Source organism: Lacerta agilis, chromosome 2 (assembly GCF_009819535.1).
Source record: "Lacerta agilis isolate rLacAgi1 chromosome 2, rLacAgi1.pri, whole genome shotgun sequence".
NCBI classification, from domain to species: domain Eukaryota; kingdom Metazoa; phylum Chordata; class Lepidosauria; order Squamata; family Lacertidae; genus Lacerta; species Lacerta agilis.
In genome coordinates, this window is record NC_046313.1 from 90,666,669 (window position 1) to 90,691,209 (window position 24,541).

Consider the following 24,541-nt stretch of genomic DNA (forward strand, 5'->3'; position numbering starts at 1 on the left):
GCAGATATTAATATTGCTCAACTTGAAGCACTGGGATGAATAAAAAACTGACTCCTCTTGGTATAAAAATTGTCCAGACTAAAATATGGTTTCAAAGCTTTACTAACAGAACTTTCTTCATAAGAGACACAGAACAATAATAACACATCCAAATAGTTGCATAAAATCACGTGCTTGTCCTAGCACAGGTTCAGCATCTTCTTACAAATAGAAAATAACTTAAAGAGCTTAGAACAAAGCTCTACCTCTCCCAGAGACTCTGTTACCCTGAGGCTGTGTTTTTGAAGACATCATTAGCACACCTTCCATCCAAGGTGACTTGAGAACAAAAGGCAACTCTCTTAAAATGTTGATTTGCAATACCTTACTCATGTGATCTAAGTTAGATACCACATGAAACCTAGCAGAGACACATGCTAAGTTAATTAACAACCCATTAGGTGCTCAGAGATCTCTTCTTAGCTTCAACAGAATTTCCCCAGTGTTCCCTTTAGCAATACTCATACAAAACTATTTTCCATTTCAATGTTGCATTTCAAAATTATATTTAACAATGTGCTGTAGAAGAGGTCTGAAAACAGCCAAGCAGGTGTCAGATGTATTGTTCTGCTTTCCTTTGGATCACATCAGCGAGACCGGTGTCTGTGTGTGTGGGGGGGGTGTCTTGTCATTTGGGTAGCCCAGGACCTCCATTGTCTGTTGAGACAGACAGATGCTAACCAGCTAAGACTCTCCCAGCATGATTTAGAGCCCTGATCTACCTGTGTAGAGCAGGTTGCCCTCTTCATACCTTCTCCTCCCGACATGTGGATGTTAGCAAGCTGTAGATAAAGCAAGCCAGGCTGCCTGGGTGCAATTTAGTACAAGGGCAAAGTTCAAACTCGAAAAGTTAGGAAAACAAACACTTGCAGTTTGATAACAATTTATTGATTTTCCAAAAATAACAAAACAAAACAGGAAAGAAAAATATCATAAACAGATTAAACCATATATATATATATTTGGTCGCCTTCCGTCCACTCCCCCTTTTGGTTCCATTATAATATACTTGTTTATGCACATCCATAAAACCTTATACACTTAACAATCCAATTTTTAAACCTTCTTCATCTTATTACAAGTGATTTTAGAAGTTATACTAATGTAAAAGTCTGTATACAAAACTTTAAAGCTATGCATTGAGCAATTGTCCTTTTTTGTAATAATTTGTCCTGCATAGTTCAGTAATTTATTTTGCCAATCTTCTTTATCTTCTTTGGCCGAGGCTCCTTCCTTCCATAGGGGCTGACTGATCTTGGTCTGGTATCTTTTGCTCAAACGGTCCATCCAGTCCTGTACATCTCAATATCATAACTTCAATTTTTTTTTGGCAACAGTCATTTTCCACATTTTCTTCAAATCTTTCTGTCTTTTCCCTGGCCAACACTTGCAGTTTGAAATGCCTCACCCCAATATGAGGCCAGACTAGAGATCTTCCAAAATCTGGGCCTGGATATGGGGGGGGGGGTTGTTGCTTGGCATGGTAACTGTATGAATTGGCGGTGGGATCAGAGTTAAGTCGTGGAAACCAGGAATAGCAGCTGCATCAAGAGCAGCTGCTGAATAGGCTTCATCTTAAAGGCTGCGGAGGGTTGGGTTGGTGGCATGTGTACATCTATCTGACACTCATTGTGGGGCTGCAGAATACAGACTGGCAATATGAATTCTAATTGCTATGTTCCACTAGGTCTTAAAATGGCTGAGTTATAAACAAGCCACTGAAGAGCCAAGATATTAATCTTAACTATAATGCTATGCTAGCTGATGCAACCTCAGCATCTTAAGATAAGATTATTCCAAACACATATTGTTAGCTTAAACTAAGTCTTGTATATCAATAGGAACTGCAATTACCAATAGCTGGACATGTGCCCAGTGCTGTCACCATAAGCAAATACTGCATTAAGAGAGAGAAGCTATTAATCACATTTTAAATTAGAGGTAATATCCACCTTCCAGATTAACAGCATCACCTTAGAACAGCCAGACTGCAAGCTCCGGAGTTGTGGAGGGCTTGATGGCTGTTGACTATATAAATCCTGTCTTTCTTAGGTTTATAAATTATATCTACTCAGTTATATAAGATCTGGAATGGGGCAAGAAAGGTTCTCTTCAAATGGTGTTCATCATCACCACACAATCAAAGGAGTGTTGCCAGGGCACCACCAGAGATACAAAAACAGACCATGTTTTTAACTATCTCTGGCTTTTATATCCCAAGCTGGTAGACACAGATACAAAATGGGGTTGTAACATTGGGCTCTAAATCTCATTTGTTCAACATCCCTTTCTTCAGTCCTTGTTAACAGCAATAGCCACAATGAAGCTTAATCTTATACGCACAATAAATTTTTAATATAAATCAATGCATTTGCGCACATTGGGGGCTGGTGTGTGCTACATTTCCTTTTCTGTGGCCCACGAAGCTCCATCCTTACGTGCTAAGTATCTCTTTCCCATGCCTTCAAAATTTCTGAGAGTGGGGGTGGGGAACCCAAATTTTTAGGTGGGGTTCAGCAATCAATGGGCAGTCATCTTCTTTTCATTCAATGTATGTTTGATTAATTAGATTCACTGTATTAGAATTATTTAAACTGAGTTATGAATAAAAACAAAATAATTTTTTTTAAAAAAAATCCTTCCAGTAGCACCTTAGAGACCAACTAAGTTTGTTCTTGGTATGAGCTTTCATGTGCATGCACACTTCTTCAGATACACAGAAGTAGTAATGTATGGAAGTGAGAGCTGGACCATAAAGAAGACTGATCGCCGAAGAATTGATGCTTTTGAATTATGGTGCTGGAGGAGACTCTTGAGAGTCCCATGGACTGCAAAAAGATCAAACTTATCCATCCTTAAAGAAATCAGCCCTGAGTGCTCACTGGAAGGGCAGATTCTGAAGTTGAGGCTCCAGTACTTTGGCCACCTCATGAGAAGAGAAGACTCCCTGGAAAAGACCCTGATGTTGGGAAAGATGGAGGGCACAAGGAGAAGGGGACGACAGAGGATAAGATGGTTGGACAGTGTTCTTGAAGCTACTAACATGAGTTTGGCCAAACTGCGAGAGGCAGTGAAAGATAGGCTTGCCTGGCGTGCTCTGGTCCACGGGGTCACGAAGAGTCGGACACGACTGAACGACTGAACAACAACAAAAGGTGCTACTGGAAGGATTTTTTGATTTTTTGATTTTATATTTTGTTTTGACTATGGCAGACCAACACGGCTACCTACCTGTAACTGAGTTATGAATGTTTTTCTAAATATGGATCTCAATACTGGCACTAGTTGGAATAACTCATTTTAATTATCTGAAATAATTAGTATAGCAAAAAAGGGCCCCAAAATTCAATGCTGATGCACATATGGAGGTCCTGTGAGGCCTGGCATCACCACTCACCATAGTTGGACAGCTGTGAGGGCTCACTGCTGCTGCTAACATCTACCACTGATAGTGGTGTCTTTCATGGTTCTCTAGTAGTCTCGGTTTAGAATGCAATGTTCTGGAAGCTCTGGGGCATTGTGGGTTCTGTGTGTGCGCGTGCAAGCACGTGCCCATTCAGGTGGGCACCATATTTTTTACGATAGCCATGCTTTTGTGACACACACACACCCCAGACTAGAACAATGTGAATTCTGGGGCATGATATTTTGGGGAAACTAAGGTGGGAAACATCCAATGGCATCCTGCAGAGGGTCCACTCAACCTTGGTGTCATCCTCAGGTCCTGCACAAGCAAGCTGGCCCCTTTATGAGGGGTTGGCTACTCCTTTCTAACAAATTACATTAGGGACAATTTACATTTAGGTAAGGAGATGACATATACACATGAATGTCTCCTGCACCTGACCCCCCTGCAAAATGTTCCAAGCCTACTTTTTTTTAAAATGTACCCTTTCATTAAAAATCTGCATTTAAGCAGTTAATTCTAAGCTGAAGACAGCCATGAGATTGCTAACTATATTAAAAAATTATTTAAGAAACAACCCACAAGGTACAACATACCTGCTTCACATACCTCAGTAACATTTTTGTGATGCTACCATTTCATGCTTTCTGATTTCATTGTGACCGTTTTTATAATAAAGAACTACCTAACTCTAGACTTTTTGCTAAGATGTTCATCCTCTTTTCAATTTATTTCTCAGACTTCATATATTCATATATATTATTTCCAGGAAGAATCATTCTATATAACCATGAATTTCTCCGCCAAGAAATCGGTACATTATCTGTTTGATGCTGAGCAGCTACATCCAACCAATTCTGTTCCTGCAAAGCATGTGATAATAATTCATAAGACCCTGTTCCTGAAGCAGAACCAATCAACACTTCCATACCAAATGACAACTCAAAACTGGGAAATCTCTCACAGCGATTTTTTACATGGTCAGCAACTGTGTCATTAGAAGAGACAATTGCAATATGTTACCATCAATCAATATTATGATTAAAGCCTCACATCATGAGGCGTGATGGCTTTGACCTACTGAGACACTAATTCTTCCATAATCTTTTTAGATAGTGGAGCAAAATCCATTATGACGAAGATTTGAAAGCAAAGTTAATACTGCTGTGGCAATGCTTAAGCCACTTACTGTTTAAATTAATAATCTGCTGGAAATTCCATCCTAAAGACATTTCATCTGGGATTTCTACTTGGAAAACAAGTTCTCATCTTCAAACTGCACATTTTTATGGGTTTTTGAGGGGGGGAGTATTTTGAATATTTGAATAGTGCTCAGTATTTTTAAATCAGCTTAGCACGTTTCACATTTCCGAGTGTCTACAATGAATGCGCATGGATTGCTAAAGTTTCAGATAGACACAGGAGAAATTGGAAAAAAAATATGATAAAGGATTTTAAAGGGGGGGGGAGAGAAGGATGATATCCAACTAAATTATACTTAGAGTAGACCATTGAAATCAATGGGCTTAATTGACTTCAATATGTCTGCTTGGCTATCACCCAGTCTTCTTTTTTTTTTAATCCTCCTGATTTTGCACAATATTGGTTAAATAATAGGAGTGTGCAGGAACCCCAAGATTTGCCTTATTCTATAGCATTTAGGAGCAGCCCAATCTGTTTTACACCTGCTCTGTGTTGTTCCAGTTTGATTTATTATTCAGATTCAAAGCTGAACTGTTAAAACGAAAGCTCTGCTCTTCCCTCATTGACTATAACAGGGAATCTAAAAATGACTATATATATATATATATATATATATATATATATATATATATATATTCCCTTTCACATAAATGAATAGAATTTGCATGTTAAAAAACAACAACACCCCAAGTGAATTAAGCCTGCCAAAGATCAGGCAAATCCACTGATCCATCCATCTCTTCTGAGCGGATGAGGCCTGCCAAATTTGAGAAAGATAGGTGCAGTAGTTCTTCCACAATGGCAGACTTTGCCAGTGGAAAAATATAAAATCATAGAATTGTAGATTTGGAAGGTACCACGAAGATCATCTGGTCTAACCCCCTGCAATCTTTCACCCAACGTGAAGCTCAAACCCATAACCCTGAGGTTAAGAGTCTCATGCTCTGCCAACTGAGCCATCCCTCAAAGTATGGGGAGACGGGGAGGAATCAGTTTGAAAACTGGAGACATGAGTGAGCTTTTCCTGGGTAAGAAATCTTTCAAGGTTCTGACCGAGAGGTCCAGGGCCTATGTTGCTTGGTGATTGTGTATTTTCCAGTTAAGTCACACCTTTCTCTCATTGTATGCCATCCCCTGTCCATGCCCACAGCTCAGTTTCCTGGAACTACTCTCCATGTTGAAAAAAGTGATATGTGATTTTTACTTGTTAAGGAAAGGAGCAATTGGAAAATATCTGCAGGCTAGCCTAAAATTCTAATTTTTCTGGCGATGCCCTGCTTTCACAGTCAAAACCAGGAGGAGAATGCCAAGCCACATGAAGAACACCTCTGTTTATTTTTACTTCAATTTCCCTCCTCAAAACCACTGTGATTGGAGTATTCTTGGAAAACAGTTCACCGTGATTTAAAGTTAGAACTGTCCGTCAAAACAAAAGAGCACCTCTCAAACTTGGCATTTCCTAGTCATCTTGGTTTAATTTCTCAGAAAAGAGAATGTGGGCAAAGGTTGTGCATTTAACTTGATGGGGAAACTTAGGGAGTCAGAAGCTTAGGGGGATCCTGATCTGCCTTGCAGACCAACTTGTGAACATGAGATCGTGATCCAAATCTCCCTGATTTTTCTTGCTATTCAGGGTACACACAGAGCAGATGCACACCACTAGTAAATAGCAAGTAAATTACTATTCCTAAAATATTACTACTGATTTGTGAAGCCATGCAACTATTTTAAAGCCATACTTAATTTGCAACATAAAAAGTAAAGTCCTCTATTGACAGTATGGATGTTTAACAAGTTTAATGCTGCCAGCTATTAAAAAAGGTGGTAAAAAGACTTCAGTTTCACACATTTGACTTTAGAAATACAGTACACAGATGTTAGCAACAATCAATACTAGATTAAGCAATCTGAACTTCATTAAAATCATGTCAGCCAGTCACCAACCTCTCTAGCAAAACATGATTCAGCTTTCCATGCATATAGGTGTATAAAAAAAAAAAAACTTAAATACTAACCCTATAAATCCTACTGGATTAGCTTGAACCCTTTGATTAGTTGTGCTACTAGCAAAAATACACACTTAATCCTCCATTCTCCTTTTTGCAATTCACCACAGAACACTGTAACTGGTGCATTTCCTAATAAAATACATTGTTGTATATAAATCTCTATCATATCTTAAAGAAAGGATACTTGTTAGCGTAAACACCAAGGGAATATTTGAAACTCTGCTGCAATGCCATCCATCTAGGATCAGAAAAGATACTGACAAGAAACCATTCACCCAGTTTCCAGCCAAACAGCCCTTGTTTAAAATCCTGTACTGCACAACTGAGCTGTTTGTGTGCTTATTGGATTTGTTTGCTGTCTGTCTAGAAGCAGTCATTGAATACTCATAGCGTAAGGGCCCATTCGGTCAAATGGGAATTTTGATACAAATTTAGGAAGGATATTTAGGAGGGATATGAAGATCTTGACTTGGTGCAATCTACCATCCTAGACTGGCCAGGCAGATGGATTCCTTGTTACCAGCATATGCAATTGGGAAATTATTTTGATCTGTCTTTTCTCTATTTCTCCCAATGTAGATCAATCCCTCCCCCTTTTAAAAATATTTGTATTAGTTTTACATAAAGTTATACACAATAAATGTAACTATTCCAAAAAATAAAAAGAGGTTATTTTGAACCTTCCTTCCTTCCATGGGTTCCATTTCTAAAGATTCCCGCCCCCTGCATATTTTACCATTATCAATCTATATCATAGTAACCAAAGTTCATTTTACTTTACAAGTGTCATTAATGATTTCAGCTGTCTACAGTGGTCTTTCAAATATATTAAAAAGTTGTTCCAGTCTTTTAAAAATACTGGGGCTCCTGGTTTCTGATCTTTACCATCAGTCTTGCCATTTCTGTATACTCCATCAGCTTGGTCTGCCACTCTTTTCTGGTTGGTACTTCTCCTTCTTTCCATTTCTGGGCACAATGCCAGATTTACATATAAGCTAAACAAAATTTAAAGGAAAAATGATGTATTTTTCCAAAATATAAGATAAAAAACAAATAAAATAAAACCTACATACAGCAACAGTGTTTTGTGTTGTGTAGGCTCCTATGGTGTAAATAATCGGCCCCGCCTGCTAGCCTGCTTCCTAAACGATTGTGGTCCATAAATTACCATATAACATATATTCAACATAAAAAGCAACAATTTGTTGTTGACAAAGGACAGCTGGATACAGTATATAAAGGTCCCCATTACCTCCAGTAGCTTAGGTTACCTCATCAAACCTAAATCCCCATTACCTCCAGTAGCTCCATTACCTCATCAAACCTAAATCCGGCCCTGTCTGGGCCAGAAGCATTCTTGCTGCTGACAAAAAGACTGACATTTTTTGTGTCAGTGCTCCACCTTTATCCCCAGTGGGTTTCAAACACCTTCCAGATCACTTAGCCAGTAGTGAGTGGCAGGAGGAGGGGGCAATGGTGCTGACCTGATCTCTTGTCATCTTGATCCTGTAGAAAGATCTTGCTCTGGAGACAGAAAAAAATAACTTTGTTTAGGCTGTGTTGGGGCCGTGAGCCAAACCAGGACCTAGAACCAGACGAAGAGAAGATTTTCACCCAGTGTAATACAGCCAGGTTGTTCACAGAAGGTTTCCCTCCACTTGAACAGTTAGTTCATCACCTTCTAGCTTAAAATCGTTCCCTAGTGTTCATTGGCACAGAGAATACATTTTATCCAGGTCATTAGGAAGCTGTGCATTTCTCCTCAACCCAATCCCAAAATAGTAATAAAAGGGGGGGGGGGGTATTTCAAAGGGCTCCAGTTTTCTCTCTTGCTTTGATTAATGATTATTTGAGGAGTTCTGTCTCAACAAACAGAGAGCCCATTTTTACATTAATATGCATACATTTTCATTCATCCATTTAAAAATGTGATAAACAGGCCAGTTTTCTCACTGACGAAGAACTGGAAGCTGGCTTGAAGCACCACTTATTTGGAATTCATAAATAATTCCTTCCGTAATTCAGGATTGCAACCCCCCTCATCAGCTGTCACTCAGGAAAATGTCAAGCAGCCTATAATATACCAAGTGGATTCTCACCTCCCTCATTCATTTACTGCCCCATCAAGGCCATATGAGAGCTGTGTTTTCTGTACTGTGCTTAAAAAGTTTTGAGACAAGCAGGCAGAGTAATATTTTTTTTTAAAGCATCAAACAGCACTTCAAACAAGTTTGTTCTGGATCCTGGAAGGATACACTTAATTGCTAAAACTATATATTCATTACAGTGGAAAAACAGAGATCTTGAAGTTTTAAAGTTTTTTTTTTCCCCTTCCACTTTCTTTATCTGCTACTCTGATGTAAATCAATGGGTGTGGAAGAAGCAGAAATGTTTAAGACTTTAAGATGTCTGCTCTGTTAAACTGCCCATTATCATTATTATTATTTTCCTTTATTATTTATTATAGCTGTATACCACCTTCCACTCATAGATCCCAGGGCAGTTCACAACAGGGGCGGGGGGGGGGGGGAATCCAACATGAGAATCCAAATAAAGCAACAAACAAACCAATAACTCCTCCCTCCACTTCCACAAGCATTTACTGGGCGTCCTACCATCCAAAGCACATAAAGAAAAACATTGGCTCTAGGGACAAAGCACATTTGCAACAACAAAGTTAAATATCACAGAAGGATTGGTGAACTTAAAGAACACTTTGTAATTGATTGCAGCATCCACAGAGCTTCCATTCAGTCTAGACTAGAAAACATCCTCCATCAAAGCAATGTGTCAACTAACACAGAACAACGTATCCCATTTGTGGTAGATGTCCATCCAGTATCTCCTAACTTATCACCTGGCAATCAGAGAAAGCTACCCATTGTCGGCAAACTATAAACAGCTTGCTAAAGCTATCAACCAGCCTCCTGTTGCAGTCTCTATAGGGAATTTGTTCAGTCTCCATCTCATCTCTCCCCTATCTACTCACAATTTATAGATATAACATGGTTGAGCTTAAAACTTCCAAGCCTCAAAATCAGGATTTCTCGAGTTTTCTATCTCAAGTGCCCACTTGAGATGGCTGGAAATTAGTGATGCCAACCAGTCACACAATGTGGTGTAGGGGGCAGAGTCGGTCACAAAATTGTGGCAGGTGGAGGCAGAATTTGGGATAACCACAGGCAATTGCTGGCACCACTATTTTGTTGATCTTTGGAAATTGCTAAATTCTTTGCCACCACATTTTCTTTTTGGCAGCTCATCTTTTTCAACTTAAGGTCAGACATTTGCTCTGTAGGTATTGTGACCCAAACTCCCAACTTTAGGCAGAATTTGCTTCTTCAGGTGCTCTATATGGATATAGTTTTTCTTTTTTATGTCCCCCCCCCTTTCCCTTTCCACCTTCAAATGCCTCTTAAAGGTCTTTTTACCCATCTCTTGTAACTTCTCCCATTCTTCTTTGGCACCCAACTTGCACCTTATCTCCCCACACTCTCATGGGAAAGTGCCATTTTCTTTTATCCCTCCTCCCTTGTCCTTTTACATTCACTTCTTCCTCTTATAACACCTTTCCTCTCGTCCCTAGTTGGTTTTTACTTTGTTTTTAATAGTTAACAGTAAATATTAACCTCCCCCCAGCCTCCACTTTCTGACTTCCTTCAAGACTTCCTCTGACCCCTTTTACCTCAGAGGAGGGAGACCTTCCTCCCATCCACCCCTCCTGAACATCTCTAGCTCCCAGCCAACATTGCTTAGCATACAAGGAATTGCTAGGGCTGGCACTGGTCCAACCAAAATACTATGGCCTGGATAACAGACAGGCAAGTGAGGAGGCAATGAGCAGGATGTGGCACCAAAGCCTGCCTGAAAATGATCCAAGGAAAACTTACAGGCCCTGGCCCACTCCTTGAGAAACACTGCTCTAGACAATGGGTAGGCAAACTAAGGCCCGGGGCTCAGATCCGGCCCAATCCCCTTCCAAATCCAGCCTGCGGACAGTCTGGGAATCAGCGTGTTTTTACATGAGTAGAATGTGTCCTGGGTTATTTGTGGGGCCTGCCTGGTGTTTAATAATAATAATAATAATAATAATAATAATTTATTTGTGCCCCGCCCATCTGGCTGGGTCTCCCCAGCCACTCTGGGTGGCTTCCATCAAATATTAAAATACATTTAAAATATCACGGATTAAAAACTTCCCTAAACAGGGCTGCCTACATGAATAGAATGTGTGCTTTTATTTAAAATGCAACTCTGGGTTATTTGTGGGGCATGGAAATTCGTTCATTATTTTTTTCAAAATATACTCTGGCCCCCACAAGGTCTGAGGGACAGTGGACCAGCCCCCTGCTGAAAAAGTCTGCTGACCCCTGCTCTAGAGCTTACCCACTTTTGAAACTCCCATCCCCCAAGACCTGAACAACACTCACTATGTTCTTAAAACATAGAAAGAGGCTGCTGGATCAAGCCAATGGCCCATCTAGAAGCATCCTATTCTTACTGTGGCCAACCAAAGGCCTGTAGGAAGCTCATATAGGCAGCACCTGAGAGCAACAGCTCTCTGCCCACTTGCAATTCAGAAGAGTAGGGATATATTTATTGTATTTTATATTTGTTTTATGTATTTATATCCCAGCCTTCTGCCTAAAAGGCTCCAGGACTTGGCTGCAACATTATGTGGCTGGCCAAGAATGCATAACTGTTGAAGTCAAAGTTGATGCGTATTAAAAACTTCCTTCTCCTTGAATCTCAGACACAACCCAGGCTTCCTCTTTTACTTTAAGCTTCATAGCCATGGATGCCATCACAGGGTTATGTGAGATTTGTCATCCATTTACTCGTTAGTTTCTGCCCCGCTGTATACAGAGAGGAAATTTGAAAACATGAACTAATAAAAATCCACTTTTTCCAGGCATCCCCCTCTTGAGACCTACTAACCTTGTAATGGCTGTTTCACATGCATTACTTTTTTTTTCTGAGAGCATTCTCAGGCTCAGAAAAGGTCTGCTGTGCCCCTCATTTTCACTCCAGGGAACTTGTATTGAAAAGCCAAAACACGTGAAGGCTTTCCAGTTAGCACAAGCTGACTGAAATGCCCTTATTTCCACCGAAGATACATGAAGAGGCAGACTTTTGTTTTCTGAAAGTAATTAATCTTTAAGTAAGAAGCAGTAATATGTCAAGTAGCCCCTAAGTGGCCATCATTTAAAATGGGCAATTGTGTAGTAATTGGGACCTGCGGAGGAGATTGACTGGGTATTCAAAGTCACAGCATGGTCAGCCATGAAGGAGAGCTGAGGGAGAAGTCCGCTAAGCCAAGGCGTTTAGGTAGAAGGAGCAACCTGCTGGCAAGGTTCATCCTGACAAAGCAAACCCACAAGGCACAGAAACCGTGGGCCAAGGGATCTGCCTTAATTGGAGTTTGGCAATCAAAACGGATATAAAATATGAGCCAGTAACACCCCACTATGGCTAAGTGCTCTCTGCCAGATTATTCAGAGGCCTGAACTCTGCCCAGAATACCCTAAAGCAAAAGCTGCTTATACATTTCGATATTTTCTATAATCCCAGAAGGAAACAAGCTGCTTCTGGCAGGGTTTCTCACAGCTACACACGTATGTGAACCTATACAGGGATGCTAATTGCTAAGCGTCCCGATCTCCCAGCCAGTTTTGAAATGAACGTAACTACCACCATGAGCCAAAACGGACCTGTCATCTGTATTCTAGAGACAGGAAAGCATTCTAAAGTATCTCCTGCTGCTACTGTGACTCCGCCCCCAGCTCTTATCCTTTGGTATCATTCTCAGATATAGAACACCATGGACCTATCCACTTTTACAAGATGGGCCCTGCTTCCTGCAGAGCTCCTCAGAGCTGTGGGCCAATTTAGGCTCCCACTCCATATGCTGTTCTTCTTTGACTGGTGGGACAGGAAGAACGACCTGAGGCTCATACCCATACAGGCACACATATGCACACACTTCTGTGGTTTCCCTTAAGCCGCTTTTTGACATCAGTTCACAAAACATGATGGATTACTTAGCTGAAAGAAGGAATAGCAGCCATTATACTGTTGGAGGAAGAAAGGCCCTGATATATATCTGCCTCGGGAGACATAGGGTGCAGGAAGAAGAAAAAATTAGGAAGAAAAGTAACTCAGAGAGAACAATAATAATAATAATAAAGAAAGGGATGGATACAGCTAAGAAACATGTCAGTGTGGGATGGAGCTTTTGCCTTAAAAAATATTCTGTCTTTTTAAGCAACCTGGGTGAAACAAATGACAACAATATGTAAAAGCTTTCTTTACAGTTTTCTTCCTAAAACTCTATGGAGTCCATGACAGATGGAATGGTGTGTGTGTGTGTGTGTGTGTGTGTGTGTACACACACACATATGCACCTGTACCTATACCATTATTTTTCAAATCACAATTGGACTGTGTATCTATCTACTCCATTAAAATTCCTTGGATTGTGGTCACTTAAGCAAAAGTCCTCATTTATACATGCAGTTTATAGGGGAGAAAGACCATGATTCAATGGTAGAGCATGTGCTTTGCATGTAAGAGGTCCTGGGTTCATTTTTATCTCCAGATAAAGTGACCAGGTAGCATGTGATAAGAAAGACCTCTGCAGAAAACATTGGAGAGCTCCTGCCAGTCACAGTAGACCAGACTTCCCCAACTTGGTAACCTCCAGAAGCTGCTGGACTCTCACTCCAAGCAGCCTGTCAAGATCATGCCAGAGTCAATGGAATCAATACCCAATACAGACCATGAGCATGGTCCAGTGGTGGGTGTCGTGGTGGGGCGATGAGACTCACCTGACCTCAAGTTGCTTAACGGGACCAAAAGTGGGAGGCAGCAGCAAGGTCAGTGTGTTTGCACCATGTCAACCTTGGCCCTTCTTCTCTCTATCCCAGTATGCAGCACTAATGCAAATGACTGGAGGTCAGCAGAACACCACTAACCCATCATCAATGACTGGTGTGGTCTCTGTACAACATGGCATCATGGTAGCCAGCTGCTCGTGCTGGACTTGAGGGGTGGTGATGAAGCTAAACCCTGTGCAACCCTATTGACTTAAGATGCAGGTGTATTGACCAGGCAAGCGCCAGGCTCCTGTTGTTTATACTAGACCTGACCAACTGCAGAGACTGACACTGAACGTCCCTTTTCTGTTCAAGCATAAAGAGAGCTCTGAGGACACCCAGTCATAGCTGGTGAACAGGCATTTGCCCCATTTGCCTCAGACTATAAAGTACTTGGTTCAGTCCCCAGGAACGCTACCTGTCTGCAGATAATCGTTGAGTCTACAACTAAAAAAAAAAGGAGCACGTCAGCTCAGCCTGCCCATGACCTTTAGAGATTTGAGGTCTGTTTACATAGAAGCCTTCATAAGTACACCTAAATAAGTGTTAACTTCCTACAAGTGATCTGCACCCTGCAAAAACTCAAGATGGCTTAGGTGCATTTGGACGTAAACACGGCCGCTGAATTTGCTTGAGGAATCAAGATCCAAGGCAATTTATAATATTCTTATAAATATATGCAGCTTAGTTTTAAAAGCTAATGAGATTCCTTAGTCCCAGAACTGATTTAGGGGTGCTTTATTTGTTCCACTATTAAATTCCAGTTCAAAATAAAATACATTTCAAACACATTTTACACAGCCAAGCAAATTAAGCAGTGCTTAGAGGGTTGCATCATAAAGACTATTAGCTAATGAAGGGTCTATTCCTTCTCATACCGGATTTACTGATTCAAAACCTGAAGGTCATTGGCTTCAAATCTCCAGGGCAGTGGGGATTATTTCTCTCATAAACGACTACTTTTACATTAATAACATTTATATTACTTGGCCTTGCCTAGCAACATCATCCAGCCTTTCATGCCACACTTATTTGTAGCCACTGGTAGCCTACGATAACTATTTGTAATTCTTAAACTTCAGTGTTGCAAGGAGTTGTCGCAGGGAACTATGCAGAGAGAGAGTTACTCACATTTACCAGTACTCATCTGGACAAACAAAGGAGATCCCAGAATAACATTCACAGCAGGAACATCACAAATAATTAACTACTAGTCAATTATCAGGCATGCCTGACAAATAGAAATTAATTCCTTAGGTGAATTTGAGAACGTTTTTGGAGGCATACAAGGTTTGTGTAGGTTTTATTCCTTAGCCTTTTCTTCTCCTCAATATGTCCCACAAGGCAGCAGGTATGGTTTTCCTCAGGGCTTACTCCTGAAGCTTTTATCGCAAATGAGTATAGCTGCAAAGCTCCCAGGTGCGCTACCTTCCCAGTCTGATAAGTCCCATCTGCCCCTACAGTAAATTACTATTAAGAGCCCCTTATTTTATTGTTGACACTGATGATCTAACATGATTGAGGATGTAGCTATAAAACAAGTATTGAACAACACAATATTATTGGAAACACTCTTTCACCACTACACCACACTGAGAGCCAGTGTGGTGTAGTGGTTAAGAGCGGTAGACTCGTAATCTGGGGAACCGGGTTCGCGTCTCCACTCCTCCACATGCAGCTGCTGGGTGACCTTGGGCTAGTCACACTTCTTTGAAGTCTCTCAGCCCCACTCACCTCACAGAGTGTTGTTGTTGGGGAGGAAGAGAAAGGAGAATGTTAGCCGCTTTGAGACTCCTTCGTTAGTGATAAAGCGGGATATCAAATCCAAACTCTTCTTCTTATTATTCAATAAAAAAATTAATAACATTTTGGCTTGCATCCAATATTGTATAAATGGAAGAGAACTGGTTTTCCCACCTGCCCATCTTCCTCACCTTGTAGCCTCCTGCACCTCACCCAAAAGCCTCTCCAGGTGGTTGGCATGACTTGCTGAACATTGTGCTGTGTCTTATGGGACTATTACTATAGTATAGATGGTAGACTCAAAGAATCACAGAATTGTACAACTGTAGAGCAGGAAGTGATCCAAAGAGTCATCTAGTCTGATCCCCTGTAATGAAGGAATCACGGCTTAATGTCGGCCCAAACTGAGAAGAGGAATTTTGCCCAACTCTAACAGAGTTCTCAATTTGGGGAAATGCTTTCATTTAACACCCCTCCCATTTTAACAAGACATTCATCCCTATATACAAACCAGAGCATTATCATTCGAATGTTAGGAGAGATTTTAGGCTCAAATCCCAACTCAACCATGAAGCAAACTGAGTAACATTGTTCCGGTCACATAGTTGCGAAGATAAATGGGCAGGGAAAGAACTGGGTATGCCATCTCAAGCTGCTTGAAAGATAAAAATAACATAAACAAAAGAAATAAGTATTTGTTGATTTTGGGGGGGATACTTTTTGCCAGGGCTTTTTTTGCTGGGGCTATGCAGGGATATGCATACCCCTAAACATTTTGTGAATCTTTGTACTTTTGTCCATTTACTGTATTTATTTTCCCTGATTTGAACTATAAAATGGTGATTTCCTTGAGTCAAAATGAGAGTACCCTTAAGCATTTTTTTAAAGAAAAAAAGCACTGCTTTTTGCTGATATTATTCTTAAGTGTTGTATGCTACCTCGATATATTTTTATGAAACTATAGATTATACACAAATAATGCTTTTGTATTGTTATTGTTTGACTTTATTGTGAATTATGTGGGGACTGTTTAATTCGATTGTTTATCTTTTGAGATGTGTTTGTTAGTTTATTGTTTGCAGTTCTTTAAATTGTGTTATTCATTGCAACTCTTAGAATGAAAAAAAGTTATAAACCACCTTGAGTATGGTTTAACTGTGGAAAAGTGGCATACAAATAAATGATGATCATGATGATAATCAGAATTTCGGTCCAGCCAATAATACTAGAAAATCTTTACTCCTAAAGCATTTACAGTCTAATTTCAAAAAAGACAAAGAAATACACAGAACACAAAACCAGGACTTATTAGTATTAATGGAGGAAGTCAATGAAGTTGTAAAAAAACTGCTGAGAAAGTGATTGTTTTACGGTAGTCCAATAAATGGCTGAAAGAATTAAAATTGCAATATAATTGTTCGGTAAGATTTTATGAAACTTATCTCCTATCTGTGTTGCACAAACTATATAGAAATACCACTTAACTTGGTGTGCAGAGCTGTTGGCACACAAGAGGAGCTGAGAAAAAAGAATTTGGGACATCAGATTGTATGTCTTAGAGCTCTACAATATTTCTTTCTCATCAGATATTCCCAAAGGCTATAGCCGAAAGCTTTTGGCAATACAGTACTGAGAAATCAGACTCGGTGCCACTGATTTCATAACAATTACTTTATATACAGTTGCAAGGTGCTACTTTTAAATGAGTCTCAGTGTGGAGAACACTTTATTCTTCACAGACCATAACCAACTTAAAGGGCACATATCTGTATGCAGATGTCCCCAGCAGTACCACTCCTCCAGGAGACTAACCATTTTTTTTTCTAGGAGTAATGACTGTAGAGAAATGAAAACTCCAGAGAAGTGGGGGGAAATAATGTGTGGTTTTGCACCGTTGAGGAAACCTTCTGGCTGCATGCTCTTAACAAATGGACCTGTTTGGAACTACCTACAATTTAACACTTTCAGTACTAGCTTCTAAAAACGTTTAAAAAAACAAAAACAAAGCTTAATCCCGGGAAACGATACATATTCGCAGTGATTCTGATCCTAATTAATTGGGCACAATTCTGTGCATTGCTGTGTTGCTCTTTGGGTGTGGGGGATCATAGTGGATTAATATGGCTTCTTGCATGTTTTTGGAACCCAGTGGGAACATGACTGTAGAATCTTCTTGAAGTTGTTGCCATCCATCCACAATGGGAGGAGCACCAAAGTGGGGTGATGCTTTTGGTACCACTTAGTTGCAGCAGTTGGCAGAAGGACACCATCCAACCATCTTAGGGACTCCACTCCAGATTTGTGTAGCATTTCCTCCTTAGCCTTTTCTTCTCCTGAAGATATCCTGTAAGGTTTAAGATCAGAGTTTGCCTTCTCCTAGAAGGGCCACCATCCCAGGTTGATGAGTCCCATCTGACCCTCACTTCATTCTACAGCATGTGCAGAAACCATCTTCTTGACCGCTGGACCTGCTATTGGTCTCATTTGCTCGATCCACCAGAGCCTTTTTTCACATGCAGGGAAAGTCCCCAACTCACCAAGGTTTGAGACCCAAGATACCACTACACCACTGGAAACTACAAAAGGTTCATGGTAAAGTATTCCAGTGTAGCTGGTGTGTAGCTATTAGTGTTTTGCTTTGCTAATTTGCTACTTAGAATTGCTTATATCCTTTCTGATTATGCCTTTGAAAAGGTAATTGTCTCTCATTTCTCGAACAGTCCTGTTGACAACTGCATCGATTCTGTAAAGTTACAAATAATAACTGCAAGCAACTTCCAAATACAACTCCTTGCCCCACCCAGTGGTATTTAAAAGGTTCCAGAGAAAAGAATAATGCTGCAAAGTTTTGGCACCCCAAATAGGAATAATATTAGAATCATAGAATCATAGAGTTGGAAGAGACCACAAGGGCCATCCAGTCCAACCCCCTGCCAAGCAGGAAACACCATTAAATTCCTGCTTCTTCATTTTAATTTGTCAGCCAAGCTAAAAAAAAAAAAACCCCAGCTGATAACAAAATGGCCAGCTATACCTTCTCCCACAAAGGGACAATTTGCCATCCTTATCACATGAAAGTAGGCTGGCAGCTCTTCACTCAAGGGACTTCGAACTCCTACATTGAGATAAATGTATCTTTCAAAATACACAATCAAACAGCTTGGAGATTGTTTATCAGAAACACAAAATAGCTTTGCCTTTCCACACTGCCGCTGAAGTCAGACTTGAAATACCGGTACTGAAAGTAAAGTCATCTCTATTTCCTCTTTAGATCTGTCTGTCCCCATCCATACCTGATAAGAGAGAGATTTCTATTTTTGGAAGGGGGGGCAAGGGAACCAGACCTCCATGCTATCAGGAATTCAAGTAGAGGGTTAATTTTGGCACTGGCAGCTAATGGTGGTGACATGACAGAAAGGACTTGTTCTGTGCCCAATCTCTCCGTAACAGTATTGTCCTTTTTGTGAATCTCCCACTGCAATATGGGAACTGAAGATGTTACAGAATCAACCAATGCTAACCTTTAGCTTATGAGCACTCTTTTGATTCTGTTAAGGGGCCAACATCAGGCCTGAAAGTACCTTCAGAGAAATAGTGAGGGTCCCCCGCCCCGCTTTAAATCACTTATGAAAAAAATAAAATGTTAGAAAACACATGGATGCCTTTCAAGTTTATTTTGATGAACATCAGAACGGAACGATTTGTGTGCAGAAGACAGTAAATATGCCAATTTTAAAAAAAATTACCTGGGTTGCTGTTGGTTAGCATTCATCTATCTCGGGAGACAATAAAGGAGTGATCCTTCAGGGGTGAAGTCAAATCATTTGAGAATTACTGCACCTGTATGGGCTGTAGAAACCAATACGGGAGAGACATGTTTTGTTGCAGCTGGGGCAAATGAAGGCATCTGGTTGTTCTGATGCAGGTGGTTTTTACACCCAGTGGTCATTACTCATCTGGTCACTGCTGTGGGTACACGACCTGTCTCCAGATGCTGCAGTCGCCTGCAAGGCATGGCATGGTTAATGTTGACAGCTTTCATTTCATGTTTGTAGACAACACCACACCTTAAATGAACACAGAGAGGATTAGGTGGGGCAGGAGAGAAGAGCCCCACCCATCACAATTGTCACACACTCCTGCCATGCTTCTCTGTCTGATGTTCATCTGAAGAGTTCTGGCCAATCAGAGCTCTTCTGCCCCATATTGGAGCTTGCCACATAGACATCTGTGGCTGGGGAGATCTGTTTCCAAGGAAATTGAAATGGGTGCTTGCCAGCGGTGGGTGGCAAAGGTGCCCCTCTGGAACATCCGAATGTTAGGTATCATTCATCACGAAACAGGAAAAGGGTGCAGATAACTTTAAGGACATTTTCTATGAGTTCTGGGTGTGGTTTTCCAGGCTAATTAGGCACAGCTGGTGATGTGTATAAAGAGAGAAGTTGCAGTTTGAATTTGCCTGCAGATGGGGAACACCCACATGCTTTGTGTTTGTTGTTTGTATAGTCGTAATAAAACTTGTGTTTGAGTATTTTGCATCAGTCTCATGGCTCTGTCGTCTGCCACCAGGGAAAATTCGCCTCCAACACCAAATTGGCTTGGGCCAATGACATGATCGCTCTTGAGCACCCTGTCCTGCTTCATGGAGCCCGTTTGGCTCCTTGGTATACTCCAGATCTTAGGGCAATGAAGAAAGCTGGGAGAGGAAGGGTTCAAACATGAGTGGTGGAAAACTCCAGTCAAATGCAGTCAAACATTGGTGAAGGCTGATCATCAAGCCTACCTAGTGGCAGTGAAGACAGCGAAGAAGTTATACTTTGCTGCCTCAGTTGCACCCAGCAGAGCTTTTCTGGGCACTGTGGGGCCTTTTACAGTCTGGCCCACATTTTCAATAAAGGGAATTGTTTTTCAGAGCTGCTGGAAATGTTTTCCCCAAACCTGAGAAGTTTGAGCTTAGCCCTAACTGATTTTAATTTCTGTGTACAATGGTGGTTTGCATCATGGATATAGTCGCAAAGATGTTCTCCACAACACCCAGTGCCTCTTTTATTCTCAAGGTGGTGGGGGGAGAAGAATTTGAAGTAAATGGAATCACCACTGCAGGATTATATACTATAGGAATTGCACACTTAACAACTGTGTCATACAACTATGCATTCAACAGTGAGGAAAATAAGGTACATGACATATGGATGCCTAATAATGTCTTGGAGAAGTCACATTCACAGTCGTAGTCAGCAGATTAACATTTTAACAAGTCGCTGTTCCCAACGGGATTACATCCCTCAGACGGCTGAGAAAACACTTCAAGCTGTGATAAGCAATAAGAAAACCAGAAATGGAAATCTCTCTGTTAGATCCTTTAATACCAAAGGGGTCCATTGCACTTTATTTGACAGTAATGCTCATCATGCCAGATTTTCATTCAAGAGAAATAAGAGAGAAAGTGAGAGGACTTCTAGAGTACTTGAACATTTCTCGAAATGCGCTCTGTTGTTGCCCTGCCTAGTGTTTTGGCTAAAGATGGTGTTTTATTTTAAACGTTGAAATGTAGCACATCATACAAACAGCCTTATTGCTCAGGCCCCATCTGCACTACACACTTAAAGCAGCATCATACTATTTTCAATAGCCCTGACTCTCCCCCCCCCCCCAAAAAAAATTCCTGGGTACTGTAGCTTGTTAAGTGTGCTGAAAATTAGGAGCTACAATTCCCAGAGGTCTCTGTGAAGAGGGATTTGCTGTAAAGTTACTCTGTGAATTTTATTGAGGTTCTATGGACTTCTGACTACCATTTCAACATTTCTTTTCTTTTTTTAACTTTTATGTATTTTTATTAAAGATTTTCTTGGTTTACAAATGTATGTGTAATCTCTCTCTCTCTCTCTCTCTCTCTCTTTTCGAAGTAACATTTTTTACAGATCAGTTTTGTTTGTCGAGACATTAGGAAGAAAAGGAGGAAAGAGGTGGAGGGGGGAAAGGTGAGTGGGGCGGGGGCGGATGGCGATGTTTCTATTTTACTTAATATATGTGGGGTTTTGTGTCAGCGTCACTTGTACAGGTTTGGCTCCCCTTCATCACATACACAACCCAACAAGACAACGACAAGAATCCAACAACAGCATACAAATCAATATGGCTAACCTGACCCAAAACACCTACCCACCCCACTCACACATGAAAACAAAGATCAGCATTTCATTTCTGCATGAATTTCTAGTGTCTTCTCTCACCGCCTCTCTGCACCATTATAGTCATAACAACCCCACTGTCTACTGTTTGTTGTGGGGGAGGAAGGGAAAGGAGACTGTTAGCCGCTTGGAGACTCCTTCGGGTAGTGATAAAGCGGGATATCAAATCCAAACTCTTCTTCTTCTACTTATAAAAAGTCACTTCCTTCTCTTCATTTTATCTCATAATCAGGATATGCTAGGAACATAAGAAGACCTCTGCTGGATCTGACCAAAGGCCTATCCGATCTAGCATCCTGCTTCTCGCTGAGAAATTATATTTCCTCTTGTACATAGCACATCAACACTCCAGAACAGAGTAGGCTCAGCACAGTCAGAGGAAGAATCCTTCTGGCTACTAGTTGCTGCAAACCACAGGAAAGGAAAGTGCTCTTGTACTCAGGTCCTGCTTGTGGGTCTTCCACGGGCATTTGGTTGGCCAACGTGAGAACAGGATATGGGACTAAATGAGCCATTGGCCTGTTCCAGCAGACTCTTCTTATGATCGTATGTTCTTAAGCATCCAAATACTATGTTAGTTTACTCAGAAGTAGACACTATCACATTCAGCTAGTGTTGCCCCAGAGAAGTATGTGTGTAGGGTTGCAACCTTATTTTGTGTGTTTCCTTTAAAGGTGGAAATCTAGCACACAAGATGGAGGGCACAAGGAGAAGGGGACGACAGAGGATGAGATGGTTGCACAGCGTTCTCGAAGCGACTGGCATGAGTTTGGCCAAACTGCGGGAGGCAGTAGAGGATGGGGGTGCCTGGCGTGCTCTGGTCCATGGGGTCACGAAGAGTCGGCCATGACTGAACGACTGAACAACAAAGCACACACATTTATGCTATGAGTTTCCTTTCCAGGAGATCTCAAGCCCAACCTGGATTATGAACATTCTGCACTATAAAACAGCATTTCATTGTCTAAAATAAAGGCAGTGGCGGGTTTTTTTTTCTTTCTTTTCCATTTCATAAACTTTACTGCAAGGCTCTGTGTTTAAAATCTGGTTCCGGTACATGTTTTCGCACATATCTGACATGAGAGGCTGAAAGAAAGGCAATTCATTACATTGTTCCTCTCAAGTACTCACCAAATAATTTGTAATTTGATATTTGATCAAATATCCTACATTTATTTGAACAGTGGCTGTAATGCAGTGATAAAGAGATTTGTTTAAAGCCTAATACCCTTGCAGTCAGGGTGTTCTGATGCCTGCTTCTTCATTAGATGAATTTAGGGGGGCAAACACTTGCTGACTGCACAGGAGAGATACCTTCATCAAAACAGAGGAGGAAAGCGGAACAAATTTTTAAAGACTAATATTATTTCACATTTATGGAGAGAAACTGACCTTTATTCTCAATGCTTAAATGTGGGACTTTATAGTAAAGACTTTGTAATAAAATCTCAAAGGCTGCTGAAAGAGAAAAAACTATATGAAAATATGAGTCACTCATTTGGAAAATGAAAGAGAACAGATTGATATTTGAAAAGCTAATATTTCTTACATTTTCAGAGAAAAAAAGGATTTTGATCCCTTTGCATAAGATTTATAGACTGCTGCTGGGAAGATGGAATATTTTAAAGGAGGGGGGAATCCTTCATCTATAAATTGAAAGGAAGCAGAACAATTTTTCGAAGGGTAACATTTGACTTTCAAACCACTGAGATAACTGGAAAATCTATTTTATACTGAAGATTTGTCAATATTTGCTTAAGCTTGAGACATATTAAGTAATCTTTAAACTATTATTATTTTAATAGAAAAAAATACAATGTCTTTGAATTTTTCCTGGATGTCTCCATGGCTGAATCCTCTTCCAAGTGAGGTGTCTGTTTTGTCTCTACAGGTGTAGACACTGGGGGACAAGACTTCTCCGTGCATCCATCAGTCCCATACCCCTATCCTCGAAGAGGGTCCAAATCTCTTCATCCTCGTTGTCAAGGCAACCAGGTTGACGTACTTGATGTTTCCACACTGAACTGATCATTCCATTGCTCACCAGGACTGTGTGGCAATTCATCTCTAATCACAAGTAGTAACTTGGTCTTTCCTTCCTGCAGATCCCCATCAGCGGCGTAACTAGCTACTCAGGTGCCTGGTGCGGGGAGCGTGTCCTGCAGCCGGGGGTGGGGTGAGCCATCCATGGGGGTGGGGGGCACTGCGTGGAGCCTCTCCACCGCCTCCCCCTCAGCTGTAGAGGAGAGGGAGAGCCAGAGGGCAGACGCAAGCCCCACACTGCCATTTCAGGCAGCACGGTGCCTACAGGCGCTCAAGCCACCACAACACTCCCAGGATAGACACGTGGCTCAGGCATGCTGCAGGCCCGGCGGTAAGTGCCGCCCCCACGGTGTGGCACCCAGTGCTAGCCACATTTCGTTACGTTTGTTGACTGACTTAAAAAGTTTTGTGAACCCATTTAAATGCAAAAAACGACAACTCATATTTTTGTCATTTTGTCACACACACCCCTCAGTAATGACAACTGGGGTGGCCACACACCCTTCCTCCGCCACTGATTCCCATTCACATTCCAACCCAACTTGTCAAATACATGTAACTGCCTCAAGGTGAGAGATTTTCTTAGAAGTCATAGAATCATAGAATTGTAGAACTGAAATGGATCTTGATGGTCATTTAGTCCAACCCCCTGCAATGCATGAATCTCAACTAAAGCATCCATGACAGGTGGCAATCCAAACTCTGCTTTAAAAAAACTCCAAGGAAGGAGAGTCCACAACCTCCCGAGGGAGTCTGTTCCACTGTAGAACAACTCTTTCTGTCAGAAAGTTCTTCCTGGTGTTTGGTTGGAATCTCCTTTCTTGTAACTTGAAGCCATTGGTTCTAGTTCTATCCTTCGGAGCAGGAGAAAATGAGCTTGCTCCATCTTCCATGTGACAGCCCTCAAGATATCTGAAGATGGCTATCATATCTCCTCTCAGTCTCTTCTTCTCCAGGCTAAACGTACCCAACTCCTTCAACTGTTTTCCATAAGGCTTGGTTTCCAGACCCTTGATCATCTTGGACACATTC